This window comes from Artibeus jamaicensis, unplaced genomic scaffold (assembly GCF_021234435.1).
Source record: "Artibeus jamaicensis isolate MK-2021 breed Jamaican fruit bat unplaced genomic scaffold, CSHL_Jam_final contig_60, whole genome shotgun sequence".
Classification (NCBI taxonomy): Eukaryota; Metazoa; Chordata; class Mammalia; order Chiroptera; family Phyllostomidae; genus Artibeus; species Artibeus jamaicensis.
In genome coordinates, this window is record NW_026521900.1 from 2,766,635 (window position 1) to 2,778,552 (window position 11,918).

The following is an 11,918-nucleotide window of genomic DNA, read 5'->3' on the forward strand; positions in this document are numbered from 1 at the left end:
GACAAGCAGACCCTGCCCGGAGGCCTCAGGGCCAGGAAGGTCCGAGGGTGTCCAGCGAGAGGACCGCGTTCGCAATCTGCGAGGCAGGGCGAAGGCGCAGCCTGGGCCTCTATCCCCAACGCTCCTGGGCGCCACCTGGGGCCGGTCACGCTGCCGTAAGTCCATCTGCAGGGAAAGAGGTCTCGGGACACTTCCTCCCACACGCAGTTTTAGTAGCTCTGGGCCTTCACGCCGCAGAGGCAGGCCTACATCTTCTGATGTGCATTTTAAGCAAATTATTTACCTTTGTCACTGCCCCCACCGATGGCCAATGTCACTTCACACTTAGCTGACTAAGCCTGAGTCAGGGCCGGCTTTCAGGGTCCTGGGGGTTGGAATGGCTATCTATGGCACCTGCTCTCCAAACTAACAGAAAGGTACTTCAAATTTATATTCTTCATCTGGTTTCCTTTTAAAAATGTGGTTTGACCCAATTTGGAGGTCCATTTTCTTTCCCTTTAACCCCCAACTTTTGACAGGGAGTTTTCTTAGAACATTCCAGAAATTCTCCCATTACTTCAGAAATTTGGAGTGATGTAAAAGAAAAGGAGGTTCAAAAGATTAAGTTGCTCTTGGATTCCCTTTATCTCCTACACTCCTGCATGGCTTTGAGGAAGGGCCGGTTTTCACTTTGTTTTGTTTTAAATTGGCAAGTCACTGTGTTTTCTAGGGTGAGACTGAACATTAACCACAGTAAAGTACAGGGGTCACGTTCCATTCACAAAATGCTTTAACACTTTGGTCCTCAGAATCCCACCTGAGAGGGGCAGGTAAGTGTTCTTGTTCCCATTATAGAGATGAAGGGAATGAGCACCTCCTCCCTCCAAGTTTCAGGAATCTAGTCCTCTTCATTGAACTGGGGCTAGAGCCCAGTGAAACCTGCCTGCTCCTTCTCACATCCACCCTCCTCCATCTTAATGTCATTTGTAAATGACATCCTTTTCTGAGATGTATCTACTGGGGCCCAGGCCACCATCCGGAGTTGAAGGCAGCCCCCACCACCCACATTTTAGGCAGCTTTTTCCACAGCCTGCAAACCACACAGGAGGCTCAGAGTGTCTCTTACAACCGTCTGTTTACTCACTTCCCTCCAGCGGATCAATTCTGACACCAGGACCAGTAGGACAATTTAAAAGTGTTTCTGCAGAAAGACCGTCCGTCCTTGCCGGAAGTGTTTTATGGACCTGTGAGTCGAGTTGATCCCAGGAGGGGCGGCAGGATTAGTCCCTTGGTGGGTGGGGGATTCCTGTGTTAACGTTTTAATCCCTTAAGAGATGGGGGTCGGGGTGGCTTCAGCAATGTGTGCCCCATCCCTATTAAACTCCCAGATTTGGGCCGAGGCAGATGGAAATTGAGGCATGTGTCTGGACCCCCAGAACCTCGACCTTCCACCAGGCATAATGAAGGGGGGCGGAGGGCTCCCCACGTAGACGCACCCTGGGAGATCAGTATGGACTTGGAGTGCGAATGCAGAGCGCAGTTGTGTGAGCGTTTCCCCTAGGTTTTATTCTTCCAGCCCTGCGGAAAGGAGGAGAGCCGCAACCCGGGGAGGGAGCGGAAAGAAACACTTAATCACCAGCGTCTCGCTGCTCGTCACGCGAAGATGGCAGCGGCTCCCCTGGGTTTCAAGGTTCCGGGAAAGGCGTGTGTTCTGCCTGGAGGCGCGCGGGCTGCTGCGCTCCCTCCCTTGGCTCGGCAGCCAGCCCGGGATCCACAGCCCCTCTCAACGCCAGCAAGTGTGGCTAGGCCAGCCAGTGCCCCTCTGCGGGCCCCTGGGGTGTCGAGAGCAGCTTGTTCCACGGGTCTTCGCAAGCTAAAACTAAAGGCTCGACGAGATGAGGGAGGCGATCATCCAGCGCTGTCTCCGATCATGAGTCCCCCCTCCTCTGTACTCCCACTACACCCACATTAGGTTCGGGCATGCAGGGTGACAAGCTGTGGCCAATACAAGATGTGCCGACTTAACTCCTGCTAGCTGTGGCCCGAGGCCGAGCCATCCTTTGCGGGAGAGGCGATTTATCACCGCCTAGATACTCGAAAGCCCCAGTCTGACCCTCCCTTTTGACCCAGGCCATCAAGAAACACAGGGCTCACAGGTCTCTGCCAGCCGAGGCCACTTCCCGGAGGGGAGGAAGCAGTGGAATCCCTAAGGGCACCAGCTTGCACAGGGACGCTGGGGAGCAGGAGGGCAGCGAGGGGCCCTCCACCCTGACTCTTCCCCAGCGTAGCGCACAATCGCCTCAGGCTTCTGAAACGCCCGAAGGCCTGGTGGGAGGAAGGCAGGCTGAGTGCTACGAACCGTGTGTGTGTGTGTGTGTGTGTGTGTGTGTGTGTGTGTGTGTGTGTCCGTCCTGAATGAGTAACCAAGAACCTGCGATCCCAATCCGTGCTAACTAGCTGGCCTCTCCATCACCCCCACCACGGTGCTCCGTGTTCAGGGTTGGCGGCTCCAGTGGAGAGGAGCCCGGAGCTGCGGAAGACGTTGCCGGGCGTCTGGCCAGCTCGTCGAGAAGAGCCCGGGGGTGCATCCGGAGCTCAGGGACCGGTGTGACCCAGCTGCTCCCGCAGGCGGCCGTTTAGCTCCGCCTCCCGGGACCACTGACACTCGTCGATAAGGAGTTCCTCCGAAATCGTCGGTCCCCAGCCCCCAGTCACCTCCGGGGGACGTGACCGCCGGATGCTATGAGGCGAGGTGGGGGCGAGAGGCCTTCACTGACCCCTTCTCTGCTGCGCAGCCACAATAACGTGCTTCTTCTGTACAATGCTCCGTAAGTTTCCTTTGCAAAATAAAGGCCAAATTTTTAACTCTGGAAGGTTGGGGGAGCGGGTCCAGGCAGTCCTCTCCAGATACCCCCACACAGCTTGCCTTCACTACACAACAGTGGAGCGGTAACAGCCCTACTTTCCTCCTCACCCTGTCCTATCCCAAGCTGTGCAGTTTTAGGCAAACTGCTTAACAGTCTGGGCCTCAGTGTCATCTGTAAAATGAAGCCCACGATAATAGTGTCTAACTCAGGGTTGTTTGTTTTGAGGATAGGTTAATACATAAAGAGCCTAGAACACTGCCTAGCATACGGTGCTACAATGTGTCTGTTAGGAGTCTGGATAGGGGAGAAGATAAGAAAAACGTCCAGGTTTAACATTTTGGAGGCCAATATGGAGTCAAAGTTGGGCAGGGTAGAAGGGCACTATCACCCACAAAAAAGTAAGGAAAAACGGGCTCACAGTCTCCATTAGACTTTTCCTTAAAGGTCTGACAGTGCGATAGTGATGTAGAAGGGAACGTGGGCTTTAATGGTGCTCATTTAGACTGGATTAATGGGAAGCTCCTGCCAGGGCTCAGGCACCATTACCCACACTCTCCCTGAGGCCTTGGGCACACTTTTTGATGGCTCAAGGCCACCTCCTATATATAAATCAGTTTTTGGAGTGAAATCTACATCCTCTGGGACTAGAGTTTAACACTGGTCTGGGGTCTGCATGTAGCAGGCCTAGTCCCTGAGCTGTTGGTGGGCCTTGTTGTAGGGACGCACAAATGTACTACCGTTTATGTAAATAGAATACACCAGGTTTCTAATTTCAAAAAGCTTCCCATTTCGTTTGAAATGGGGGTCTCCTGTGCAATGGGGCCTGAAGAGGCCTGGCACCACTCACTTCTGGCCTGTCCTGCCCAAGGTCACTCATAATTCATTAGGTGGGACAGCCTTTTTTCCTTTTCAGTAACGACGAAAATGGCTTTTCCCTTACGTGGCTGCCGACGTTTGCCTAATCCTTGAAATGTGCTGGCTGTGCGCTCTCGCTCTCAGTTGATCTTTATCAGAACTATGCGTGCCAGGCTGCCAGCCCCGCGAAAAAACAAAAGACACGGGCGCCTCCAGGTTTGCTCCGGAAGCCCTGGTCACCTCCGGGACTTCCCCTTCACAGCCTCCGGCCCCCAAGACGACGCAGGGCAGCCTCCGAAACAAACCCGCAGCCCTAAGTCAGAATTCCAGTTCTCGAGCGCCACCCGGAGAGTTCACATTTCCCCTCCTCAGAGGCTGCTTGGTGTGCCAGCGAGACTCCGAGGATGGCGGCAGCACACGCGGTGGGGAGGCCTCCCCCAACCCAGCAGCACGTAAGGAGGAAAAGAAAAAGCTGAGAGGAAAACGTGGATTACGAAAGCCAGAGACCAGGGCCAACTACTACAAAGTAGAAACAATCCCCAGGCAGGAGTTTGCAAGGAGTAACCCCAAATTGGAACCACAGCTAAAATAAACCTCCTTTTGAGGTAAATGTTAAAAGTCCTCAAAGGTGGGGTGCAAAGGGGACTGCGCCTTCTTAGGACACACCGGTAATGCCAACATGCATTGTGCTCACCCGGCTCTCCTGCACACACATTGAATACCAGGCAGAGAGCAAGGTCCTCAGACCGATTTCACTAGTTCTCGCAGTACTCATAACTGACTCAACGTGTACTTGATTTAAAAAATTGATCTTGCTTGAAAGATACATGGACAACCTGTATTTAGATGGGCAGCTGTCTGACCACATTTGTCTGATCTCTCTAAGAATCCACGTTCTCTAGCCTAGGAAGGGGCAGACGGCCCTCGTGGCTCCTCCTCCGGCGGTTTCCTGGCGAGGTGCCCATCCTCCCCAAGCACGGGGAACGGAGGCGGTCACATTAATAGTAGTGGGGAGCCTGTTCTGACCTATACTGTCATTTTTTCCATCGGTCAGAATTGGGCGGGTGCGGGGGGTGCTTCTCGGAGGGGCTCTGCACGGATCATTGGGTTTTCCCCGGCGAACTTAACGCGGAGGCAAAAGGGGCAGATGGAAACCAGGCCTCGGCTGGCTCGGCGCGCGTAAGCCCAGAGCTTGGCAGCTCGACGCAAAGCCAGGGCTGGATTTTCTCGGCCCGGGCGCAGCGGCCTCCCCGCGCCGGCGCGATCCTCTTTCCCTCGGGTTGAGAGCAAATGTGCACGCCTAATTCCGCCCTGGAGACAGCAGCTGTGCGGCGAGAGTGTTGGTGGTGGTGGAGGAGGGAAACACGCAACTTTTCCAACAGAAAGTGTACGCGCACAGGAGAGATGAAGGCCCACCCTAATTCTGTGCACGTACCGACACAGCATCTAATCAGTGTCACTGCCAGGAACATGCTTCCGCAGCGGGCGACACCCCCGCCCCCGCCAACCTGCAGGAGGGAGGGGGGGGATGCAAATGGCGTCTCGCGTCGTCCCAGACTCTGCACAGCTTATGCTGCTGCCACTCCGAGCAGACGTCGCAGTGTGCCAAGCGCCGCCACTCTGGAGTAACAAACAGGCTGCGCGCCCCTCTCGCGCGCCCGGGTCTCGGAAAAAGGAACTAACACTATTTCCCTCTCCTAGGCCATTCCCCCGCCCCCACCTCCTGAAAAGCTGCCCTTCCCCCGACAGGGTTGGCGGGGTGGGGGGGGATGGGGGGGCGCGCGGGAAACTTTGGGAGACAACTGTTCCGCGCCTTCCCCGCGTGGCGCCGGAGCGGAACGAGGGTGGGTTTCCGGTCCGAGGCCTGACCACATTCCCCCCACTCTTCCAGACCTCAGGCCTGAAACTCGTGGACTGTGGGGGGGCATTCGAGCCACTCTGGGGGGACACTAAAGTCAAGCGTCCTCAAGGGCTCTGGCGGGTGACCAAGTTTGAGTCCTTTCCCTTTCACGATGGAGTAGCGCGCACCACCTTAGCGAAGCGCGAGACTCCTCAACCCCCGCCACAAGGTCACTCCTGCCTTCCAGGTGGGACCCATGGTTTCTCTACAGTACCTGCTCCTGCTCTGCGGCCCCCACATCCCAGGGGAGCCCCCAGAAGTAGCCGGCACCTTTCCTCCCCGGCCTCCTGGGGAAAGTGTGTGTCGTGTGCACCAAGGCTCCGGTCCACACCCTCCGCGGAGCCATCTCAGCAGCCCTCCCTAGACCCGGCTTCAGCTAATCCCCGCCTGGAGCTGCCATACGGTATGCAGCCTCCCCCAAGCATAATGGGGTGCCCCTGGGACGCAGGCAGGTATGGCGGTTCCGGTTGTTCCGGGATTTGCGTGCGAGACGAAAACAAGGCCAGTAATTACAAAAGCTGCGCCTCCATTCTCGGGGTTCAGGCGCCCGTGCAGTCTCCGCGTCGGTCCCGCAATCGCCGCTCTGGCCTGGGGGGGGGGCCGTTTCCGTACCCCCACGCCACCCCCAGCAATTCCCCACCTCGCCCGTGCTGCACCACGCGGAGCTCTAAGCACCCTGGCTCCCACCCCAACCCCTCCATAACTCGAGTGCCTCCCTCGCCCCCGGCTCGGGGCACTGCTCACTCTCAGTGCCCCAAGTACGCTGGTTCCACCCTCGGCTGCGAAAGCCACCGCCCCGTGCCACCCCCGCCTGGCCCGGCCCTTGTCCCAGCCCTGCTCCCCCGCCAGCTGCGCCGCCACCGCCGCACGTGACCCGCCCCCGTCGCGGCTTCCGCTGAGCTGCCTGTTCCGGAGCACAAACAATTTCTGCTCTGACGCGGGGTCTCTCGGGCCCTGGCGTCCTCTCTTCCCTGCCCACCCCCTTCCGGGTACGAGAACTCAAAACAACTCTCTGACCTTCGGGCCGACCAGCTCCAGCTTCCACAGACTCCCGCATTCCGTTCAAACCCGGCAGCAGCAGCTTCTAAGATTTCACTCCGCGCTGGGCTGGGGGAAGGAGTGATTTCTCCGGGAGGGGGTGTCTCAGATCTGAAGAGCCACTTAACGCTCCCTCCTCTTCTCCGAAGTGAGTTTTTAGACTACCCAGAGGTCCTGGGGAAAAGCGAAGCTCAAAAAGAAATCCCCCTCCCCCCTCCCCACGCAGATGCTGTTGACTAGAGTCTGACCGATTCCCAGGGTCATGGCCCAGCAGCAGGGTCTGGCCAGCCTCGGAAATACCAGCAAGCTGTGGACTGTGGCACCGAGAGAGCTAGGCTGGGGTGGAGAGATGGCATTAAAATAATAGTAGCTCCCGCTCCCGTGCTCTGTACTGACTACTTCACAAGTCCTCTAACTTTCAGGTCAAGAAACTGAGGTAGGGAGAAAGATCAGTTAAATAACTCGCTCAGTCACCTAGCTAGTTAAATGACTTAGTCACGTAAGTCTTAGTGGGAATTTGAACTCAGGTGTCCCAGAGTCCAGGGTGGTTAAACATTATGCTTATAGTGCTCAGGATTGGCAGTAAAGACCCTCCTACAAAGATTAATGTTCGCTTGAGGGCTATATTGCATGTTGCATTGTGGCTGGCACATAGTAGGCACTCAATAGATATCGGTGGAATGAATGGGCATTTGATTAAATGATTGACAGGGTCATTGCTGACAAGTGGTTTTAGAGAAAACAGCCTCAGCCATTGTTCCTTCTAAGTGGATTGTTTTACCTTAATAAAATCTCTAGCTGTTTTTTTAATGTTTGCCGATAACAGGAAACGCCTATTCAAAATGCATATTAACTTCCCACCTCTACTCCCCCCTTGCCCCCAGCCAATCAGCATGGCAGCACTTGAACTTGCTGAGGCACATACCCACAGCAGCTTTTACTTGGTCTTAGTCATCAACCTCCACTCCTCCTTGTTCCTTCTCTGTAGGGCTTCTGTTCAGGGTCAGGCAACCTGGAACTGCGTTTGAAGTGATTCTGAACATATAGCAAGAAGAAAAGAGTGTACCAGACATGGCTCATTGGCTTCCCTTCCACAGGTGGGTGGTGATGGGGTGTGGAGAGTGTGGCTTGCAGCTCAGTGGCTTGTTTTTAATTCACTGACCACATAAGGAACACCACCATCCATGCAGCTTGCTTCAGAGTCACAGACCTCACCAACTGTGAGGTCACATGTCTCAGAAGGCAGTCATCTACCTTAAGCAACAGCTCTGAGATGCTCATCAGTGGGACCACATCTGTGATTTGGGGAGCTGCCACTGGTGCTTCGTGCTGTCCTGTTTCTTCTGGGACCCCAGAAGAGGAGGCAGTAAAAAACCCTCAATGTTTGTACATGTAGATAACCCGATAGAACGCACTTTTATACCATATTGTTATCTTTTCCTCCCTTCATTTTCCAAACCTAGTCATTTGTCCCTTCCCTCACTAATTGAGCCATCCGAAATGACAAATTTCACTTCAGGTTACCTGAAAGTAAACTTTCTCCTCTCCAATTTGATCCTTCCCAACATCTGTTGAATGAATGCCTCTGTGGTGTAAGTCACGATATTAGGCATAATAAAGAGGAGGACAATGCCTAGTTTCTGTTTCTGATTATTGATATAGTCTGTCCTCTCTCTCTGCTCCCTCCCTCCCTTCTTTCCTCTCTCTATCTGACAGTTGTCTGTTTTGTTCATGTTCTTACAATTATTAACCAAGAAATGAAAATATTTACTTCCTCTCTGAATAACAACCCACCCAATCTTTTTGAAAAACATCTTATTTATTTAGTTTTAGAGAGAGGGGAAAGGAGGGAGAAAGAGGAAAGAAACATCGATGTGGTTGCTTCTTGTGTGCCCCCTACTGGGAACCTGGCCCACAACCCAGGCATGTGCCCTGACTGGGGACCAAACCAGTGACCCTTTGGTTTGCAGGCCTGAACTCAGTCCACTGAGCCACACCAGCCTGGGCTCCACCTATCCAATTTTGATTATAAAGCTAGGGTTTCAGCCCTGACTGGTGTGGTTCTGTTGTTTGGGCTTCGTCCCACAAAGCCAAAGGTCGCCAGTTCAGTTCTATTCCCCGTCAGGGCACATGGTTAGATTGTGGGATCAGTCCCCACTCGGGGTGGGGCATGTAGGAGACGCAACCAATTGATGTTTCTTTCTCACGTCGATGTTTCCCTTTCTCCTCTCTTTAAAAATAAATAAATAAATAGATAGATAAATAGATAAGTAAATATCTTTCAACTGGGTTCTAGCCACCTCTTTTACAGTCTGGTCTGGAATGACCAGCAGGACCCTGTGACCTCAGCCTGTGGTCAGCCCAGGACAGAGGCATCAGACGATTTTCAAGGCGGCCTCAACACTCTATTCTATATGGCATGATGGTAACTGAAAACAGCCTTGCCGAAACTCACATACCCCTTGTGTAGGGGGGACTGGTGACAAGTGTTGCTGCACCAGAGGTTCAAGATGCTAATTTGATTTATTATCTTTGTACAGCGTGGGGAGGAGAAAAGGCTCATAAAAGTGTTCTAGGCTGGTCATTCTGAATGCAAGCATTTATTTATCTGCAAAGCTGCCGAATGTCCCTGCAGGAAGTCGCAGGCGCAGCAACCCCTGACTGCACAGACAAAAGTCTCCCCTTTACACAGGCTGCTTTTATTGTTTCCAACAGCTTTGTGTTCTCCCTGGGGATAGAGGAGCTGCACATAGCGAGGTTTCTTCCTCTTTTCTCACGCTGCGGAGGAAGTGATGTCGTGGTATTAACTCAGCCTGTGAACCACATCAGAGACAGAGTTGGGAAAAGCTCCATGCAGGGTGGCATTCCTATGGACTTCCTCCTTCCCCTAAAGAACTCCAGCCTGGATCTGAGTGTGGGGATGGAGTACATACAAAGTTGGCACAAAGTAAGGGAAGCTATACCTGGGAATCATCTTCTGGGTAGAAGGGGCTCCTAAGGGGTGGATGCTCTTGACCCCTTCAGCCTGTTTCCCACTAGGAGCAAAGGTCCACAGGACTGAAGGAATGGTTTTCATTCATTCTTCATTCATTCATTGGACAACATTTAGGGATTACCCACTTTGTGCAGGGCACTGTGCTAGGGCTGGGTGTGCAATGGTAAGCCAAAGACATGGTGTTTGCCCTCTTGGAGCTAACATTCTAATTTGCTTGGCACACAGAAGGTTCAGGATGTGATCCAGAGCATCTAATCCTGTCAGTCCTACCTCCTTAACATCTCTTCTGTGATTTTCCTCATTCTAATGCCTTAATTCACATCCTTGAGGACTCTTCAAGGAACAAGTGAACCCACCTTCGCCAAACTCACCTCTTCCATCTGCTCGTACCACTCACTGCTTTAAATCCTTCAAGTAGCAGGAAGGGGAGGGAAAAGGGGTGGGACACGGCAAAAGAGGCACCCTCTTCTAGCTGAGTCAGCCTCCTTTATAAAGATTTCTCAGAAGTCTCACCCAATGATTTCCACTTACACATCTCATAGTCCAGGGCTTGCTATAAGGGAGGCTGAGAAATGTTTTAAGCCTTGGTACATTGCTGACTCAAATTATTGAGGAAGGGGGATTGGCTTTTGGGGTAGGCAACCAACCATCTCTACTCATAGTCTCATGTGACCGACAGTATGAAAACACTTCCTAGGTGGTAGGAGAGGAGTCAGTACAGATTTTTTGGGGTCATCCCTCTCCTCTGAGAACTAACTCCCTTCATCTCCTCCCTGGGGGTAGGGATGGCAACAGCTTCTGTGTTGCTGTAGCTGCAGGTGGAGCCTGCCCCTGGCTGAGCTGCTCCTGTTCCTGCCTGCCCTCCCCCACCTCCACTGGGGAATGGGATATGGTAAAAGAGAAAACTGGTCAGTCAGGGCTGCACTGGCCCCATGACATCTGACTAGTGCAGTCACATGGCCTTGTGTTCTAGGGCTCCATGCTTGGGGCTTAATGATCTGTAGTAGCCATCTTGACATTCTGAATAATACTATCTTTAAATTTATGTTTGGTAGGTGAAGAATGATGGAACAATGGACTATGCACCAGCTCCTTGGAGCCTCAGCTCATGCACCAACCCACCTCCTGCCATTTCCTGGCTTATCTCCCTGAGATGGGTTCACAGATGTCCACTTCTCACCTCCTGGCCTCTCACACACTATCCTGGCCTTGGGACTGCTGCTTCCTTCTGCCCCTGGAAGGGGTCTGGTTGCTAAGTTTGGGAAGGTTGGGTATGCCTTATGACATCTTGGAATGGGGCAGGGTGTCAGTCTTTTCTACTGGATGGCAGGGCTACAGCACATGTGGCTGGCCACTTGGCAGGGGCCTCTCATGCACCATGGATCCACACCGAGTATGCCCCAGCATGGAGATCGTGATCCCTTGGAGGCCACTGACTGCCCTGGGCTGAGGCAGTGGGCATGTGGGAAGGGGAGACTGACTTCCCTGTCCCTGGCTGAGGCCCTGCATTTTAACTTTGTTCTGGGCCCTGCCAATTATGTAGTCAGCCCTGCTTGACTGCAGGGCTATTTATTATGTTTGAGCCTATGTATTCCAGGCCACAGAAAGCCAGTCTATAGAAAGACAGAGAATAAAAAAGAAGTTCAATAAGTAACAGAGTGCCTTCAGAAATGTGGGGCCCCAGAGAGGGCAGAAATGGGTTCCTGAAGGGGGTTCACTGTCCAGGTCCTGCCCCCTGGGGAGGCCTGGCTGCACTTTTGCTCCTGTGTTCTTCTCATCAAGTCCCTTCTATTCCTTGTGCTACAATGAATGGATTTCCCTGATTGCCAACTCAGAGTTCCCAACCAAGATAAAAAAAAAAAAAAGCTTGGTTTTGCAGTTCTTAGTATTGGGCTTCAGTCCAAACTTTGCCATTTAACTAGCTGTGTGATATTGAGCAAGATAGTTATTCTGTCTGAACCTTTGTTTCCTTAAAGAAATGACTGGTCATCATGGTACCAATGTTGGAGGTTGCTATGAGGATTAATCTGTTTGTGTCTCTTCTTGTTAATAGGACTCAAGGCACGAAGGCATGCAGGAAATTTAGAGGACAAATGAGTTCCTTCTGTCATTGTTTTCTCAGTACTTCAATACTGCTTATTAATCTGGTTAACTCAAGTGGTTAGAATATGGTCAAACAAGATGGATGTCATAGGTTTGAGCATTCAACAGGTTTGCTTAGCACATTTCCATGACTAAACACTAAACCCATGAGGTAGATCTTCCAGTTATGTATTGTTGTGTA

At 52.7% G+C, this 11,918-nt stretch overlaps 1 protein-coding gene and 1 long non-coding RNA gene across 3 annotated transcripts in view; one reads left to right on the forward strand and one right to left on the reverse strand.

Annotated features, from left to right (window-relative positions):
- BCOR (BCL6 corepressor) overlaps positions 1-6,693 on the reverse strand; it is a 112,438-nt gene extending 105,745 nt beyond the window's left edge. The window contains exon 1 of the mRNA XM_037165208.2: positions 6,619-6,693. The gene's annotated coding sequence lies outside the window, so the exon portion shown is untranslated. The remainder of the gene's footprint in view (positions 1-6,618) is intronic.
- On the forward strand, positions 5,926-11,198 carry LOC128628220 (uncharacterized). 2 transcript variants are annotated; one of them, XR_008392547.1, is made up of 3 exons: positions 5,926-6,004; positions 7,628-7,736; positions 10,690-11,198. It is a non-coding gene; the product is annotated as an uncharacterized LOC128628220 (long non-coding RNA). The 2 variants fall into 2 exon arrangements; XR_008392546.1 differs by lacking the exon at positions 5,926-6,004 and adding an exon at positions 6,707-6,787.
- The last annotated feature ends 720 nt before the right edge of the window (positions 11,199-11,918 follow it).